The 18,619-nt window shown below is 42.3% G+C and overlaps 1 long non-coding RNA gene across 1 annotated transcript; it reads left to right on the forward strand.

The window, feature by feature from the left end:
• Positions 1–11,084: 11,084 nt before the first annotated feature.
• Positions 11,085–18,086, forward strand: LOC125612946. The gene is made up of 3 exons (XR_007343427.1): positions 11,085–11,246; positions 11,526–11,683; positions 17,468–18,086. It is a non-coding gene; the product is annotated as an uncharacterized LOC125612946 (long non-coding RNA).
• Positions 18,087–18,619: the final 533 nt, after the last annotated feature.

Here is an 18,619-nt window from a genome sequence, read left to right on the forward strand (position 1 = left end):
TAGGAAGCCCACAGTCTTGACTTCCAATAGGAAGTGCCAGGTAGTGTATATTCGTGTTGTGGACATTGGCTCCCATCATTTTTATTTAGATCCAACTCATCCTTTCTATTGGTTTGGTAATATCGTATTATATGGTTTTACCACGATGAATGCAATAAAAAACATATTCCCCCAATTTTCAGCATTTATGAATCAGTGAGCACTGTTTCTGAGTATATGAGGGAATATTTTTGAATGAGAAATTCATAGGAATAGAATGCAAGGCCAGGAAGTACGCTTTCCAATAGATATTAGGTAATTGTCACATGAAAAGGTTGTATCCATTTCAGCTTCCACCATGAAAACGCAAGAGCACTGTGTTCCCACATCCTTGTGACCCATTTTCACTCCTATGGGAAAAAGATTGTTGAGTCTATAGTTTATTTGCTCACCAAAGACATTGAGAAGGTCTTTACCATTTTTCTTTTGTGAATGGCTTATTTGAACTTTGACTTATTTAAAGTTGTGCGCTTGTCTTTTTATTGTTTACTTATAGGATCTTTCAACGTATTATGGATGCCAGTTCTTTTCGGGTTGGAAATGTGTCTCCTTAGTCTGGTATTTCTTTTAACAAGGAAAAGGTTTAAGATTTTATGTAGCCTAGATCTGTCAATTCCCATCCCTTTTTAATGGCTTCTGGGTTTCCTGTAACATCTTTTTTTAAAAAAGATTTTCTTTACCCTCAGTCATAATAATTTTCCTCTATTTCTCTCCAGTGGTTATATGGTTATATTTTTAATCTGCTGGAATTTTACTTTTATGTGTGGAGTGAGATAGAAATCTATGATGTGTGTATGTATGTTTGTTCAGTATCTATCCATTAATCATCTATCATCTCTTTCTTTGCAAAAGGTAGCCGATTTATCCAATATCCTTTATTAAATAGTTTATCTATTCTCCAGCGATTTGAAAAACCTTTTTTTTTCACTCAGTAAATTTATATGTGGTAGGTATTTCTGGCACTTCTTTCTGTTACCCCAGACTGTGCTGCTTTCTTTCCTGGACCATAGTCTTCTCTTTCTTGTGCTTCTTCCTTAAAGATGAGGAGTATATTTCATGAGTATATTGCATGTCTCTTTTCCTCCTACCATATATACATGGGCTGAGAAGCAGCTGACAACCTGCAGACAACAGATCTTTTGGGAATAGCAGTCTAGTCTGTGAGTCCCAGACTCCCCTTCTAGCTCGTCCCTCTGACTTCTTGTTTGGACTCCTAAGTCTCTGGGGCTTAGTCATCCCTTTGTGGGCTATTTCAGTGGTTGCTATGTCCTGGCCAAATCCATACTGAACTCTTAATTATTTTAGATGCATGTGAATGTCAACATCTGAAATTCACTCCCAAGTTCCCTTCTGTGTTATTCTTTGACTGGTTCCCCGGTGTGCTGGTGGGAGTGACTTGAGGAGGTGGGACCTTGTGAAAGGTCCTTATATCACTGGGGGAGATTTTCTTGGAAGGGATTTAAGGTAGTTTTTATAGAACCTCCAAGTGCTCACAAGAGTAAATTGTTGTAAGAGTGAGTCTAATCCCTGAGTCACTCTTTGGCTTCTTGTTTTGCAATGTGATTTCTTGCTCCCATATGGGCTATTATTATGATGCCATTAGGTCCTTACCAGAGCTGAGCATATGGGGCTGTCTGATCTTTTAACTTTCCAAACTGTGAGCTAAATAAACCTCTTTACTTCATAAAGCTAGCCTGCCTTAGGTATTTTATTATAGTAACAGAAGATGAACCAATGCACCTTGTCAATTTGTAAGTTAAAAATAATAATTATTGGTATTATGTTTGAAATGGCATTATATTCATGAATTAATTTGGGAAAAAAAGTAAAGAAATATGCAGTGTATGTTTTCACATCCAAGAATATGATTTCTCATTTTAGGTCTTTTGAACATGCCTTTTTGTGCATTTTCATAGAGTGCTTATATTTTTCTTGTTAAACATATTTTTAGATGAGTTATAATTGCTGTGGATATTTTGAATGTGGTGCTGCTTTTCATTATGTTTTTCTCCACTATATTTCACAACTGATTTTTGCTTATGTAAAGTTAAGCTATCACATTTAAAAATATTTACCCCTTGCTCTAGTGTGGATCTGAAATATCCCCTCAAGGCCCATGTGTTAAGGGTTTATGGGACCATGGTCTCTTTCTCTCTTTTGTTGCAAGTCATGAGAAAAATGGCTTCACTTTGCCCCACGGTGTTAGGCATCATGATGTGCTACCACAGTCTCAGAAGAGTGGAGCCAGTTATGAACTGAAACCTCCCAAACTGTGAGGTTTCTCTTTGTAAGTTCTTGTGGAGACCTTTATTAGGGAGGGGAGAGCTGGGAAGGGTTGAGAAACTTAGCTGGGAGGGTCACAAGGAATTTTCTGCTCTTTTCCTTCATTTGCGGTCTGGCTCTGTGATAAAGTAAACTTCAGTTCAGAATGATTTTTCCCCCCAGCTTAAGCTTTGGATACCACTAAGTTACATTGGTGAGATTTGCATCAAGATGCTATACCCCTCCCCTTCCCAAGCCTCTCCCCACTGGCTCAGAGATGGAGCATCCATGGCTCAGAGATGGGGTATCTGCTGCGTTACAGGTGATCCAGAGCTACCAGTGTCTATGTGTAGTAAGTATCCTCAACATTTGATGTATTATATTTCTTTAAAAAATTTTATTGGTTCTTTTTAGTTATACATAACATTAGGATTCATCTTGATATAATTACACAAGTGTGGTATAAACTTTGCTCTAATTCATTATTTCCCCTTTCCCTCGCCTCCTTCCTCCCCTGTTCTCTTCCCTCAACAATCTTTCTGTTATTTATTTATTTTCTGTTATTTGCTTATAAGAGTTTTTTTTTTTTTTAAATCAGTGCCTTGTGAATATACATAATGGTGATTCACTGTGGCAGGTCATATACATACCTAGGATCATTAGATCAGATTCCTTCCACTGCTCTTCCCTTATCGTGTTCTATCTGCTCCTGCTCAATCCCCTTCCTTCCTCTGTGTCACCAATCTTTCTATTTCAATGGAATTCCCCCACCCCTTTTCTTTTCCCTTATTTTGGACTAGTTTCTGCATGATGTTTCATGTTTCTTGATAAAAATTCTTTTTGGCAAGAAGAGTCATTCCCTATATCGTTAAATATTTTTAGGAGTTACAAATTCTGAGATACAGAATTTGTTGATTATTCCATATTGATAACTACCTACAGAAGTTGGTGTAATACCAACTTGGGCGAGGCTCAACACCCGGTGGAACTGAAGCCCCGTACAGAGCTTTCACAATTAATATGGGAAACTGTCTAACAAGTTGTACAATTTGGTTTAATGGGATGTCTGATGAGTGACACATGGTTGTTTGTCAACTAAAAATATCTTGAAGACCTTTGAGCAAACCAAGGGAGACCTCTCTTGTGTCATGTCTCACAAACAGCTGCGCCCTGCTCTGGGTACACATAATTGTTGAAACTGATTTGGGAGGGCTGCAAGTGTTGATGCTGTCATATTAATTTGCTCCATAAATCAACACATGGACTTGACAGCCTTTTAAAAATCTTTATCATTATGCATTTATCCTTTGTATTCTGAAGGAGTCATATCTGCCATTGATCCAAAGCTGCTCGTATTCATCAAGCAAATATTTATTGAGCATTAGGAGGTACTGTGTTGTAGGGCCCGGGGCCCATCTTCAAAGAGCTCACAGTCAAATGGGGAATAGGTATATAAGCCAAAAATTGCAATTTAGTACCATCAGGATAGTGATAGAGTTAGGCATTGATAGAGTATTGCCATGAAGAATCATTCATTCATTCTTTCAACAAAGACCTGCTAAGATAGCGGTGTGGCCTCTGCATACACAGATAAATAGGGCATGGTGACTAATTCAGGGAGCTCAGGCTTGGAGCAGGATACACACACACACACACACACACACAAGATTAGATTATGCATAAGTACCAGCTATGTTAATCCATGGGAAGCATGGTGGGGCAAGCCAGAGTAGAGAGAAAAAATCATCTCATGGGGGAGTTAGAAAAGACTTCAAAGGACAAGTGGTGTTTTAAGTAAGTCTTGGAAAGTATACTAAACCAATAGGGAAGAATGTTCAAGGTAGTAGTAATGGTGTATGCAAAAGTGGGGAAAGGGAGAAATTGTGTAGGATCTGGGAGTACTATGGCATGGACTGAACATGTTGGAACAGGGCTGTGGTGAAAGGAAAGGCCAGAGAATCAGGCAGAGGTCACCCACCATGGCTGGTCTTAAATGGCCAGACAAGGAGTGTATCATGATCCAAAACCTCATTCTCTGTCAAGTTCTTGGTTTTTTTTCTTCCTCACCTTCCTCCCTTTAGAAATGCCAGCCCTAATTATTTGCATACTAAAAACACAATGCAAAGACTCAGGCTTGAGAATGCCATGCACAGGAAATAATAAGCTTTGAATTAAGCTCGATTGTTGTTTATGAATTTTCCAAATTACTTTTCTGTTAACTTGCTGGTCATATTTTAATGCAGGCAACATCTACAATTGATCATGAAATGGTTAAGAGAATAATGAGAACTGAACAGGATCATACATACCATGGGACTATATGGGAATCATACAGAACTTAGGGAAACCTCTTGCTGCTTATGGTAACGGCCAAGAGGTAGACCAGTTGCCTGTATTATAAGACCTTCCCAGCTAAATCCAGCATTCTGGAAAAGAGGTGAGAAAATAGAGTCCTCCAATGGTTCCCTTCTAGAATTTAGGAATTTGAACTCTTGTCCCACTAAAGTGAAGGGAGAGGGAATCAGAATGGTGTTCACAACTCAAGGTCATGGTGCCTTCTCAAAGTAACTGTGGATCACCAACCCCACCTTATGGTAAGGATGTTGATATTTGGGTAAGTTAAGCAATAGTTTATAGACTATTGGAGGTTAAGGGTCTGTGTTTTGTTGTCAGCTGCACATGGAAGCTTCTTGAAAATGCAGAACCCCAGGCCTAACCTTAGACCTACAGAGTCAAAATCTGCATGTTGATAAATTGTCCCACCTCTGCCTCCAGATTCTATGCAGAATAAAATGAGAGAAGCAGCTGACTTCAAAGTTTCTCCTCCCTCTGAGGCCACATTCACCTCTACTTTCGGCTACTGTGTTTATTCCTGAATATCATGAACAATTTTGGCCAGGGATAATGGTCGAGACTTCCAAGAGTGTCTATTTCTACTGCTAGTGTGAATTCTGGGTTTAATATGTGGATAATGCATTGTGAGTGATCTTGTAAGGTTGTGGAAAAGTCTTCATGGAAAACAGAAGAGAAAATTCTTCATTCTCCTGGGTGGTCTTTTATTAAAGAAACCAACTGATATTAAAACAAATCAATTCCATCTCACCAAGGCAATTTACTGGGCATTGTCCCCCCCACTGGAATTTGCAAAGTATTTTCTATTTTAATTACTGAGTATGTTTATTTACTCATTAGTTCATTTATTCCAAAAACCTTTGTTTGTCTGTACTATATTCTGGAGACCTGGAGGGTTAAGGCAGGGTCATATTCTCAAGAAAGAAGGAGACAACAAAACACTGATTACAACCCAATTAATATGTGATAAATAACAGCCCTTCTGTGTGACAAAATTTTCTGCTGGCCCCAGTTTCAAGCATTTTGCTTAGTACATAGACTGCGTGTCATGTGAGTGTCTCAATTTTTGTGTTTGGAATATATTGTCATTCCAGTTATAATCTAGTCATAAACAAAGTGCTTTGGGAAAGGGGCATGATACAGAGGAAGTGGTAGCTCTGCCCAGGGACAGATGGCATTTCATGGAGGGGATGACCTTCATCCATTCATTTGGCGGATATTTAGTGACCATATGCAAAACACAGACTAGTGAGATGGGGTACTGAGGGTTAGGAGTGGGTGTTCCTTCATTCCTGCCCTTGGTTCTAGCTGATAGACATATAATTATGCAGCGAATCAAGCACTTTCAGTGTGACACATGTGACACTGGTGACCCAGTGCTGAGAAATGCTTCCTGGAGAAGGCTCCTGAGCTGAAACTTGCAGGATGAGTACTGGAGGGAGAAGTGTTCTAGGTAGCAGGACCAGCAAGAGAGCAAAGACTGGCAGTGGTGGTGGTGGTGGGGAAAAACAAGGAACTTGGCTCAGGGTTGCAGGAGGAGTGTGGGCATCCTAGAAGTTAGGTGTCTTCCAGTGAGCTTTCTCTAGGCCTTGTGAACAGGAAAGATGTGACCACAGAGTACTACACCTGGCCCAACAGACCACTTCCCAATGATTTAACTACAAGGATTGGCCTCCATTTCCCCAGTGGGGATTCTTGTCCTGCTGGCTTATTTCTAAGGCATTGTGGGTGGAAAAGTGCTTAGCTAAGTAGTAAAAACTCTGCCACATTGTTAAGAAGTTTCCCTTGCCCCTTACCTCAGGGAAACATCTGCAGGGTGAAGTGAGGTAAAGTGGATGCGCTCTTGGCTTCCATGTTGAGGGATGGTGGTTAATTAGAAGACTTAAGTTTTTCTTCTTAAGTACACAATAGCTTTTGGGGAAATGGCTGACTGTCCCCAGCTGCATGTAAATGCCCAACCGGAAGCCGCAGACAAAGGACTGATTATGACAGAGTGGCACCGGGCTGTTAGCGAGGAGCTGCCAGATGCTGTTAGCAAGTGGGAATAAAAAGTGAAATTGGCAACTTGCCTGGAGAGGAGGATCTCTGTGCCTCACAGAAATCCAGTGGGGAGAACAATGTGGACAGAGCGTGGATGGGGTGAGGTTCAAGGCTGGGGATGGGAGTGTTCCAGACGTGGATCCAGACAATCTCCAGCACTGGGAGACATTAGGTCATAATTATTTTCAGATTAGGGATGCAGGGAGCCAATGGCAGGCAGCAGATGAATCAAGGTTGGAGAATGTGGGTTAGCAGTTGAGTTGTGTTATGGGTTGAACTATATCCCCCCTAAAAGATATGTTGAAGTTCTAATCCCCGGGACAGAAAATGATCTTGTTTAGGAGCACAGTCTATAGTAGCTAACCAAGTTAAAATGAAGTCATTTGGATAGACTCTAATCCAATATGACTGGCATTCTCATAAAAAGGGGAAATTTGGACGCAGGCAGATAGGCATGGAGACCATACAACTGAGTGACGCATCTATAAGCCAAGGATAACTAAGGATTATTGGCAAACACAAAAGAGACAGAGAAGTATTATGGTTTGGATGTGGAAGGTCCCCATAAGAGTTCATGGGTTCAAGTTCAATGCTGCAATGTTCAGAGGTAAAATGATTGGACGTGACGATTATAATCTCATCGGTGAATTAATCCACTTGATGAATTAATTATTTGATAGCTGAATGGATTACTGGGAAGTGGGATCTAGTTAGAGGAAGTAGGTCACTGGGGGCATGCTCTGGAAGAGTCTGTCTTCTTCCTAGTCCCTTCCTCTTTCTGTTTCCTGGTTGTCGTGAGCTGAGCAGCTTTCCTGCACCATGCCCTTTCTGCATGATGCTCTCCCTCACCTCACTCCTAGAGCAATGGAGTCAGTGGACCATGAACTGAGATCTCCGAAAGAGCAGGCTAAATACATTTTTCCTCCTCTAAGTTGTTCAGGTCGGGTATTTTGCTCATAGGTATGAAAAGTTGGCTAACATAAAGAGGCAGGGGAGGATTCTGCCCTAGAGTTGTGAGAAAGAACATGGCCCCACTGACATTTTGATTCAGGACTTCCAGCCCCCAGAGCATGAGACAATATATTTCTGTTGTCTTAAGCCACCCACCCCCTTGGGTAGGAGGTAGACCAGTCTCCACTGATGTGTTAGTTGCCAGCCATAGGCAACCCTCAACACAACTTGCTTTCTTTCCAGTGAAGAGTGTTTGGCTTCTCAAACCCCTCTCATAAGACTAGACATGATGCTTTGGATATACACGAAAGAGCCAGTCATCCTCTTGGGGCTCAGGTCAGTAGCTCAGACCCTCATGGTACACTGATTATGCCAGTCTGCATGTGTGCTCACGCTGGGTCCTAAGAACAATGATCTGTCCCTGTGGTGAGTCAAAGCAGATGCTTCATAGGAAGGCAGACCCGGACTAACCCTCTGCACTTCTGCTCCTGAGCTGTGTGGCCAGGGCAGGAGACTTTCCCACATCTCAGTTTTCCTATCAGTAGAGGACCATACCTCTCCCTCCTGGGTTAATGAGGAGATTATTGAGAATATACATGAAAAGTAATAAGCGCTGATCAGTTAGGGGAAAGGAAATTACAATAAAAAGGGCTGAGGGTGCAGCTCAGTGGTAGAGTGCTTGATTAGCATGTGCAAGGCCCTGGGTTCAATTCTTGGTACCATTAAAAATTAAATAAAATATAGTTTGTTATCTTCAGAGAGGTCTTGTTTGATGGGGTGATTGTGGGAAATATTTTTGAGTCTGGATTGGGGGACAATGCCCTTTCCTGCCAGATGGAGCCCAGTAAAAGGGCCAGCACTTTCTCCCCTCCCTCCCTCCCTCCTTCCCTCCTTTCTCTCTTTCCCTCTCTCTCTTCCTTCCTCCCTCCCTCCCTCCCCCACCTCTTTCTTTCCTTCATCCTGGGGATCAAACCTAGGGTGCTAAACCACAAAGCTATGACCCCAGCTCTTTTAAAATATTTTTTATTTTGAGACAGAGTTTTGCAAAGTTGTTAAGGATAGTCTGAAACTTGCAATCCTCCTGCCTCAGCCTCCTGAGTTGCTGAGATTATAGACCTTTGCCACTACATCCAGCTATAACACTTTATTTTTGAAGGGCTGCTTCTGTGGACTCTCCTGTGCCCAGAGACTAGCATAGCAGTTTTCTTGTCCCTTCACAGGGTAGGAGGGTTGTTCAAATGAACCACACCAGCTTGGTTGGCTTATTCACCATTCCCAGAACCTGACTCACTCATTACCACTCCTGCGGCGTAGTTTCCTGTCTTTTCTTTTCCTGGTATTACCATTTCAGCTTTAACTAGGTCAACTCCAAACAGGGCCTGTGACTGGAAGACTTTATCTCATTATTGTTACAAATCAGCAATGGAAGAGAATTCCTCCCAGAGATACCTCTGCACTTGGCCTTGATCCTCCCAGACTCTCGGGCTGTTTACCTGCTGCTCTTTTTACTTCCATTAATGTTCTTTCCCTTCTTTGTCTTCCTGGTCAACTCCCACTTATCTTTCACGCACTCTCTGAAGCTATCTATGCCATTCTGTGTCCCTCCCAAGGTGCTTGTCATCTTGTGCTCCTATTCCTGCCTTTCCCTGGACACTGGGAGGATCTTGGGAAAGGGGACTGAATGATTCAAAGGTCCTGGCATGTAGTTGGGATTATTAATACCTGATGCCCAATGAATGAATAAATGTCTGGCAAGAAACAGGGAGAGCTGCAGCCAGTGGATGGAGGGATGGATGGAGAGATGAAGGCGTGGGATAGCGCAGCGTCTCTGCCCCTGCTTTAGCTGGGCACAGGTTTGTGTTGCCTTTTGATGCTCAATGCTGTGGATTCAGGGCTGCTCACGTCCCGTATGGATGAGATAGACAGATGACAGATAAAGAGATGAAAGAGAAAGAGGGAGGGAGGTTTGAACAGAGAGGGAGGGTGATGTGATTGAAACAGCTTCTCCTAAGGTGTGTAAAGTTGGTAGTCTATAGTAATCTTCTTTGATGCATTTCATAATCTGAATTTATAAACTCCAAAGAAGATCAGCATGGTGGGCCATGTGGGAGACAGTTTTAAGGGCTGCCTTTGGGGATAAATATCCATTTGTCCTGCTTCTACCTGCAGTTAAGAGCTTGCTGACTTACCCCTCGTGTTTGCTGCCTGGGCTCTGGGTGGCTTTGTATCTCTGTGGCCATCTCTGTGCCTGTCTTGTTCTACTGATTGGATGTGACTGAACTTCTCGTTGGACTGGGTGAGTCTCTGTGGGACCTCCCAGCTTTGCAGGTGCCTGGGTGTGGCCACATCAGAAAACAGAGAGTCCAGTGAAAAGTCTCCTGTATGCATAGGGCCTGCGGAAGAACATGGGCTTGGAACCAGATCAATGACCGGCCCTGGCCACCGGCTGAGGTGTTTGGAGTGTGTTGTTCCATTGCTGCTGAGCAGGTGGCAGCTTTTAGACTGAGCCTGTGTGAAGACTTCTTGACACATTCTTCCTTCCTTTATCTATTGCAGGTGAGGTGTAGGGAGGCTGAAGAGCAAAGTAAATTTATGCTCTTCTCTGAAAAGAGAGCTGACCAGCAAGAGTTTGTTCCATGGTTCTGTTTTATTTATTTATTGGACCCACAGTTCTTAAATGGGAGAGCTCTAAGATTCAGGAGTCCTGGAAATTGATTTTATGTAAAACAATCAGTGGTCCATTGATATCCAGAGGAGATTGGTTCCAGGACCCTCTGGGGGACCCCAAATTATCAGATCAAGTCCTTTATGTAAAATGGTGTGGCATTTGCACAGAACCTGTGCACATCCTCTTGTATGTTTGAAATCATTTCTAGATAACTTATAATACTCAACACAATGTCAATGTTATGTAAGTACTTATTCTACTGAATTGTTTAGGGAATAATGGCAAGAAAAAAAAATCTGTACATGCTCCGTACAGACAAAAATTTTTTCCCAAATACTTTTTGCTCTGTGGTTGGTTGAATCCATAGATGTGGAACCCCAGGAATGAGAGCTGACTGTATCTACCAATATGGGAAGGAAAAAGGATGTGGCCTTTCCCAGGGGCAACTGCACTGGAAGGCAACCCCTACCTTCCATATTAAAAACCAAAAAACCCAAGACCTCCCCCACCCAAAACCAAAACAACGCCTAAAGAAAACCTCAGCCTGGGTTGATCTGACTCTCAGACCTGCAGGATTTTCATTAATATTGGAGAGAGAGACAGCTTCTCAGCCTCAAAACACTTGCAAACTTGGTAACTTCAGCCAAGCCTTCTTCACTCCCATCCCCGGCTCTCAGTTTTCTTCTTTGCACAATTGTTATACTGTCGTACTTCCTTCCTGGAGTTAGGAGGATCCAATAAGTTCATATAAATTACAAAATGTTAAATAAATGCTAAGGCTTGATGGTCATTATTATGAACAGAGCACAACAGCACAGAGGAGATCTCGGAGTGACCTGTAGAATTAATGGGACCAATGACATTTATCTCCTGACATCCATCTCTTCACAGTCATCTGTCTCAGTCCTTGGGATGAAGTCATAAAGAGGCGCAGGTAGGTGGTAGAGCTGAAGTTAGTTTCTGTTCTTGATTTGAGCATCTCGGTCCTAGCATTTGTGTGGGTTGCTAAGGAATGCTACTAGAATGTGAAACTCCTAAGTCTTGGGGTGGGGCTAGGGGGGGTCTTTGGTGGCATCTGAGGTCTTCCAGTGTCTGCCCAACAGCTCCAGTCTCCATTTCTTGCTTTTATGTACAATCACATTTTCCTTTTCTCCAGACTATCCATCTGTGGCATCCTGGATCATAAATTTCCTTTTTTTTTTTTTTTTTTCAGAAACTGTGCTAAATCTGAGATCTGATCACAACCAGAGAACCCAGAAAATCCTGTCTTGATGGCTATCAGTCCTCCAATCTGTGGCTATTCAGGAAGGTACCGTGCCCAGGACAATAACAAACAATAACAATAATAACAACAACAACAAAAAAAGAAAGGTAATTTATGTTGTGAATGTGGGATTTAATTCCAAGAACTTAAGCAGAATTCTGGCCTGGCAGGCCTCACTTTGGATGATCAAAGTCCACTCCAGAGCCCTCAGAGTATTGGCACTATCCGAGCCTTAAGGCCAGTTGAACCCTCCTCAAGGTCACCTTGACCCCACCCAGGGACCCATCTGAGAAACTCTGAGAACACCAGAATGGGAGCAAGTGTCCCCTTCTTGTAACAGAAAAGCCCAAGTACCTTCTCCAGGTTTTGGAGAAGAGAGACCAGGCAGAAGCAGCAGAAAGCCAAGATTCAGGTTCAAGTCTCTCCTCTCTGGCTTCTTGGAAGAAAGAGATAGAGAAGAGGTCATAGTCCTATAGGTTGAGTGCCATCCCACCCTAGCAAGGCTTCTCTCTATCTCTCCCAACTTTTTTACATATAAAGACAACTTTTTTATTTAGAGAAAGAATAAATATAACAAAGCACTTGTTTAACTGACAAATACAATGAACATGATATAAACTCAGAAAAAATAAGATAATTTTATTATTTTCTTGACATATCTCTAATGTTTTTCTCTTATAATCTTTGGCTGTAGAGTGTCATATGATGATGAATTTATAATATAGTTTCCCACAGAGGGAAGGATAATTTAGCCTCTCCTCTAGCATGATTGATTGAAATGTATTTATTATTGATGCTTTAGGACAGTTTCTGCTTCCTTACTCTCTGCTAGTAAAAATATGCACATTTTAAAGAATGTTTTGAAATTTGAAAAAGCATCTATCAAAATTCTTTCATGTAGGATCTCTTCCAATTTCAGGGCATTCAAAATTTTGTATGCAGTTGCTAATCTTTTAAAAATATTTATTTTTATTGAGATATAAGTCCCATCCATAAAATTACCTCTTTAAAGTGCATAATTCACAGAGATGTGCAACCATCATCACTGTCTAATTCCAGAACATTTCCATCACTCCAAAAAGAATCTCCATACCCAATAGCAGTCACTTTCCATTTGTCTGTCCCCTCCCCCCTCCAATTTCTTGCATCTGTAATTCTGCTTTCTGGTCTCTGTGGATTTGCCTATTCTGAACAGTTCATATAAATGGAATCTTAAAATACGTAGACTTTGGCGTCTCGTTTCTTTCCCTTAGCTTACCAATCTCAAGGTCATCCATGTTATAGAATTTCATTCATTCATGGAATCAGTATTTTCTTAATTTATAGGCTGAATAAGATTCCATTATATGAATATGTGACATTTTGTTTACTTATTCATAAGTCGATGGCTCTTTGGGTTTTCCCTGAATTTGTCTAGTATTAATAAGGCTTCTATGAACACTTATGTGTCATTTTTTTCCATGGGTGTGTTCCCAGGTCTGTTGGGTATACATGTGGGAGTGGAATTGCTGGTATGTGGTACGACTATGCCGAACTTCGTGAATATGGGCCGGAAATGACGCCTCTTCTCTTTGCAGGATGGGGAAGGTTGGGGTAGAGGGTGTGGCGGGCTGGCGGGGAGTATATTGAATACCCAGCAGTGTCTCTCAGTGCCCCCTACTTCTTTCTTTGATTGCCCCCATCAATGAAGGCCTGGTATCAGCGACCTGCCTGTCAGGAAACTAAAACAAATTTATAGTTTACAGTTCTAAAAACAGAAATGAAAGTAATTTTATTTAGACCCAAGAAGGAATTACATTCTTATCATTTTAATGCTTCAGGGTGTGTACGACTGCTTAGACTGGCATCCCAGCTCCACTCCTAAGAGCTGTGGGCCCTGACCAAGGGACTGGACCTCTCTGTGAGTTGGTGTCTTCATCTGTAAAATGGGGAGATACTAACATTGGTACTTTCCTTGTGGAGCTGTTGTGAGACCCCAGGATGATAAGGCACGTGACACACTCAACAAAGTCCCTCAGCTCTTATATATACTACTAGCAATCTTATTGGCCTTCTGTAGGAATGGACGTATGTCAATGAGATGATCTCTACAGGCTTTGATCACCAAAGTGCCAATTTTAGGGCATGTTTGAGAAGTCGCAGTCAAGAAAGGGCAGACAGATGTCTGAGCCTGACATCAGCTAATTAAACTAATTGCAGACCAGTCTTCAGCACAGCCCTGTCGGAACTGATGGGAAGCCAGTGTGACTCCTGGTTGATCTGTCCCTGAAATGCAGCGTGGGAGTGTGAGGACTTTGTAAGGAGATGCTGGCTTTGGCTATAAAATCTTGCTGTGTGTCTAGAAGCCTGGGTTCTCTTGTCTTAAGGAGCTTCCCTGAAAAATTGAGATTTTTTTCCAAGGTAGGTTTCAGTAAGAGAAAAAGAGATTGGGTTATCTATCACCTGCACCCCATTTCTTTTGCCAAAACCCTGCCAATTTTTCCTAGTGACAAAAATAACAAATGTTTTTTAGTTTTATAGTAGAATGTATGATTAATTTGGACGGCAGAAGAGGAGTACTGAACTCTAGGAAATCTGATCCTTCTCCCTCCTTCCCTCCCTCTCTACCTATCATCTATCTATCCATCTATCCAATCACCCATCCATCTATCATCTACCTACCTTCCTATCTGCCCATCTATTACTTATTCTCCTATTTACCTATGTAGAATTATTTCTTTCTTCATCTATCTATCTATCTATCTATCTATCTTTATCTTTGTCTTTAGTAGCTGAGAATTTGCTGTTTCCCATTGATTGATGGATTCATTCAATGAACCAACTCATCTACCACCCACCAATTGTTTATAAACACTTACTGTATACCAGGCATTGCTCAGGGAGATGTGTACAATCAGAGACATGAAAAATTGTGCTCTATATGTATACTACGAGTTAAAATGCATTCTGCTGTCATATATAACAAATTAGAATAAATAAATAAATTTTAAAAAGCGATAAATGGGAAACATAGGAGGACAAGTAGCTGTAGCATAGTATATGAAATTCAGAAAAGGAACTCTGAAAACATAATAGAACTATCTAGAGATGAGATAACATCTGGAGTTGAAGGATGTGTAGGATATAACAGCAGAAAAGATGGAGAAGGTAGTACCAGGTGAGGAGAACTTGGTTTTCAGAAATACAGAGGCATCCTCAGGAGGCTGGGGCAGAGGCTGTGAAGCAGGGATTCCTAGGAGATGAGGTTGAATCATTAGGGTCTTGAATTATATCCTAAAACATTTGGGTTTTACCCTGAAATCTTGAGAGTAGATTAAGCAGGCGAATGATTACATTTTCAAAAGATCCCTCTGACAGTGGGCATGAGGCGTTGGTGGGCAGAGGTGGGAGGAGACAGGGATAATGATTAAAAGGCTCCTTGATCGTTAAGCCTCTAATCAATAAGCAATTCACTTATGTTTCATAAAGCATTAGTCAGATAATCTAGGCCATGACCCAGGTTTGACGTCATGTGAAACACATGGGAATGCATTTTATTTTATATCTGCTGCCTGGTTAAATTTATTTTATTCTCTTTTCTCCTATTACAATTGAGGATTCCCGGTTGTTGATGTTTTTCTCTAGTGTGCTTCCTGCGTCACACCGATACTTGAAACATATCATGGAAGTGATTCATTAAAATATGAATTGATTTGATTTGGCTTCAAATACAAAAAAACAGTCATACAATGACTGGGTGATTGCAAAGCTAAAAAAAAAAAAAGTCACACCATATATTATTTGTGCCCTACAAGAAAAGTATACTCATGTTCCTTGAGGCCAGGGTGACTGCTTACCAGCTACCTTGGTAGAAGGTTGTGGGTCCCTTTGGGGAGGCCTAGGAGAAAGAATTCACAGTATAAATTTCTTGTGATGTACTAGGGTCCTTTCTCAAGGGAACCTGGCCTCCTCTTCATCCTGGGTCTGTAAACTGGCTCAAGTCCAGGAATGGATTGAGGAACTAAGATTCTCTGTTCTTAATGGTTTGAGTTAGACTGAGTCCACTTGGATTGGAGGCTTTCTACTGATACAGATAAAGCAAGGGCTGTGCAGGCTTCCATTTCCCTTCTAGGAACACCATGCTCCACCAGCCAGCCCTCTAAGTCTGCGTGAGTCAGAGCACTGCAGCCTCTGGCTGCTCATTACTGCCATTATGCCCACCATGCCCTTAGTGATCCGTGGCTGCTACGTGGCTCCTATCTCCCAGGATCCAGTTATTCCCTTTGCATTTAAATTTTCCAGTTGAAGGACTGTAGTTCCCACTGAAAGTTTTGCCCTACAGAGAAGAGCAATCCCAGATACTGGGATTCCCCTTGCAGATCTGTTTCCCCAAGTTTTGGTGAAAGACGTGTCATTGGGAGCCTCCATGTGAGTATGTTTTAAGTAACTCCCCTTCCACATTAGAGGGGTCGCCATATGTGGAGGGGACTGATCCATGGAGGGAGCCCTCAGGAATGGACAGAAAGCTACTTCTAAGAGTGATTCTCTGTCCCTGGACCTGGGTCTCCTCAGTCAATCCAGGCAGATTTGCACCTGGAGGTGGGGACCTGCAAACCTTCTAGGAGGCTGCATTCAGAGTCTTCCAAGAGTAGCCATCATCCTTTGTTCAGTTTCCACACGCAACCTTCTGGCCACAGATCAGATTTCCTTGGTTCCTTGAGAGTGGGACCTGTTCCTCTCTGGGAGCAGATGTGAGTGTTTGGATGGTGGGAACTGTCCATCTGCCAGTGAAATCAATGCTGTGTGAATGGATTACCAGAGGGTACAGTGTCCAGCCCAGCATAGTCTCAGGCTCCTTCCCTGAATCCAGCTACTGGTGGCCCTCTCTGTACCTCTCCTCTGTCATGTACCAGGCAGTGTCAATAGCTGTCAGTTTAGTTGATGACCTGAACTGATAATTCTGTTCTCAAGCTAAGGAACAGCATTTAACTTTTGGCTAAGAGCATCATTAGGGCCCTTTGGTAAATCAAGCCAAGCTTATTTATTTGGTTCTGTTAAATACATAAAATGGGCTTATTTAATGCTTGATTTTCCCCAATACAATTGCTAACTTTATTTAGTTTTTGTTTTAAACAACAACAACAAAAACTTAATCCACAATTGAATTAATGAATTCCACAGCTGAGAGTTGGAAACCTCCAGACTGACAGGGCAGGTCCTACTGGTTGGCGATCTCTAGCGTACACAGTCAGTGGGGGTGTCTCGGTTGCATCATGCAGAGCAGGGATCGTTTTCTGCAATTCTGCACAACCCCCTCCCTTCCAGTCCCAAGTCTAGGCCCTCAGGCACAGCAAGTGCTCACTCAGGGTAGGTTACTGGAATGACTCCCTCTGGACACTCCAGGTCACTCACACACTGTGCCATCTGGTATCTATGGCTGCCAAGATATTGACCTGGGCACGCATCCCCCAGGAAGGGGAGAGCTGCAGAAGCACCCTGCAAGAAGGAAGTCCACTGCTTGTCTGGCAGCCAATAGAATCACTTGAGATACTCCGGTGCTTAGAGCCACTTGGCCACGAGAGGAGATGAATGTATATAATTCCTCACGGAGGGAAACCAATCTTCCTGAGGCTGCTTAGTGACTTCTTTCTTCATCTGAGAGGATTTGCATGGCCATTCAACAGTTCAGTATCTTCCATAGGCTTGGTAGGAGCTTAGCTTTCCCCTGTGTTTTGCAAGGTTGTGTGTGTCATCCAACCACAGGGCACCACGCGTGGGTCTCGGCAGTTGTGCAAGTCTAGTTCCTCATGTCGGTGTTGCTTTTTAACAGGGGTATTGGCTGGTTTTGTTTAAAGTTTAATAGGAGGCAAAGATTGTTCTAATCCAATTACTTTCCTTCCCCTATGAGACAGGTGGTGTTGTCCCCATTTTGCAGATGGAGAAACAACCAGAGAAGTTCAGCAACTCACCGATGATCACTAATGGACCTATTTCCTCTTGCAGTGTCGGACACCTTCTGTTCTCCATACAGCAGGTCCTTTGCATTATTGTTAATTTTTCACGATGTAGACGCTGTTGTCATTTGCCATTTCATTTATGAGGAATCCCAGGTGTGAACAAGATGAGTCATTAGTTCAAGGTCATGGTGAGAAGTGTGGCAGGTGTGGGTAGTCCCCTGGCCAGGACTATCACAGTTCAACAACCATCCTGCTCTCTTGCTTCTCAGGTTAGGTGTTGACAGAATAACTTGGTTATTTGTAGGTTTAGATATGTTGCTGAATTTTTCTCCTTCAAAGCCTAGATTAACTGCCTAGAATTAATGATTGTAATTCTATGTTCATAATTTATTTCCATATTTGAAGCCAGTCTACAGACACTTGAAATGTATCAGATAGAACACTAAATGAGATTTCTACAATGCTTTTGGAATACAATTTGCAACATCTATTCAAACAAATAACACTCTTGTCTTTTTTTTGGGGGGGGGATACCCAGGATTGAACTCAGGGATACTCGACTACTGAGCCACATCTCCAGCCCTTTTTTATATTTTATTTAGACACAGGGTCTCACTGAGTTGCTTAGTGCCTCGCCTTTGCTGAGGCTGGCTTTGAACTCCTGCTGCCTCAGCCTCCCGAGGTGCTGGGTTTATAGGCGTGCACCACCTGGCTACACCCTTGTCTTTTTTATTCAAAGATCTCACCTTGGGAGAGTCTCCTAGAAACTAAGCACTAGGGAGATGAGGTAGAAGAGTAAGGAAGTTTTGCAGCTCTGTTTGTAATGACAGAAACTGAGACAGTCTGACAACTTGCCCTCAGGGTGTGTGTGTGTGTGTGTGTGTGTGAGAGAGAGAGTGTGCGTGGTGGTGAAGATAAGCAGGTAGATTGATCAGTTGTGATTTGTCTCTTCAATGCAACATGCTGATACAACCTGCGTTTTCTGACTAGGGGTCTGGTTGGATGACAGGAGCAAGCGGCAGCCATGTGTGCACTGAAAACCCATTCAAATGAAAAAAAAAAGTGACACACCCCTTCCTGTACACACCTGGTGACAACTTAGGACTG

This window comes from Marmota marmota, unplaced genomic scaffold, assembly GCF_001458135.2.
Source record: "Marmota marmota marmota unplaced genomic scaffold, marMar, whole genome shotgun sequence".
NCBI classification, from domain to species: Eukaryota; Metazoa; Chordata; class Mammalia; order Rodentia; family Sciuridae; genus Marmota; species Marmota marmota.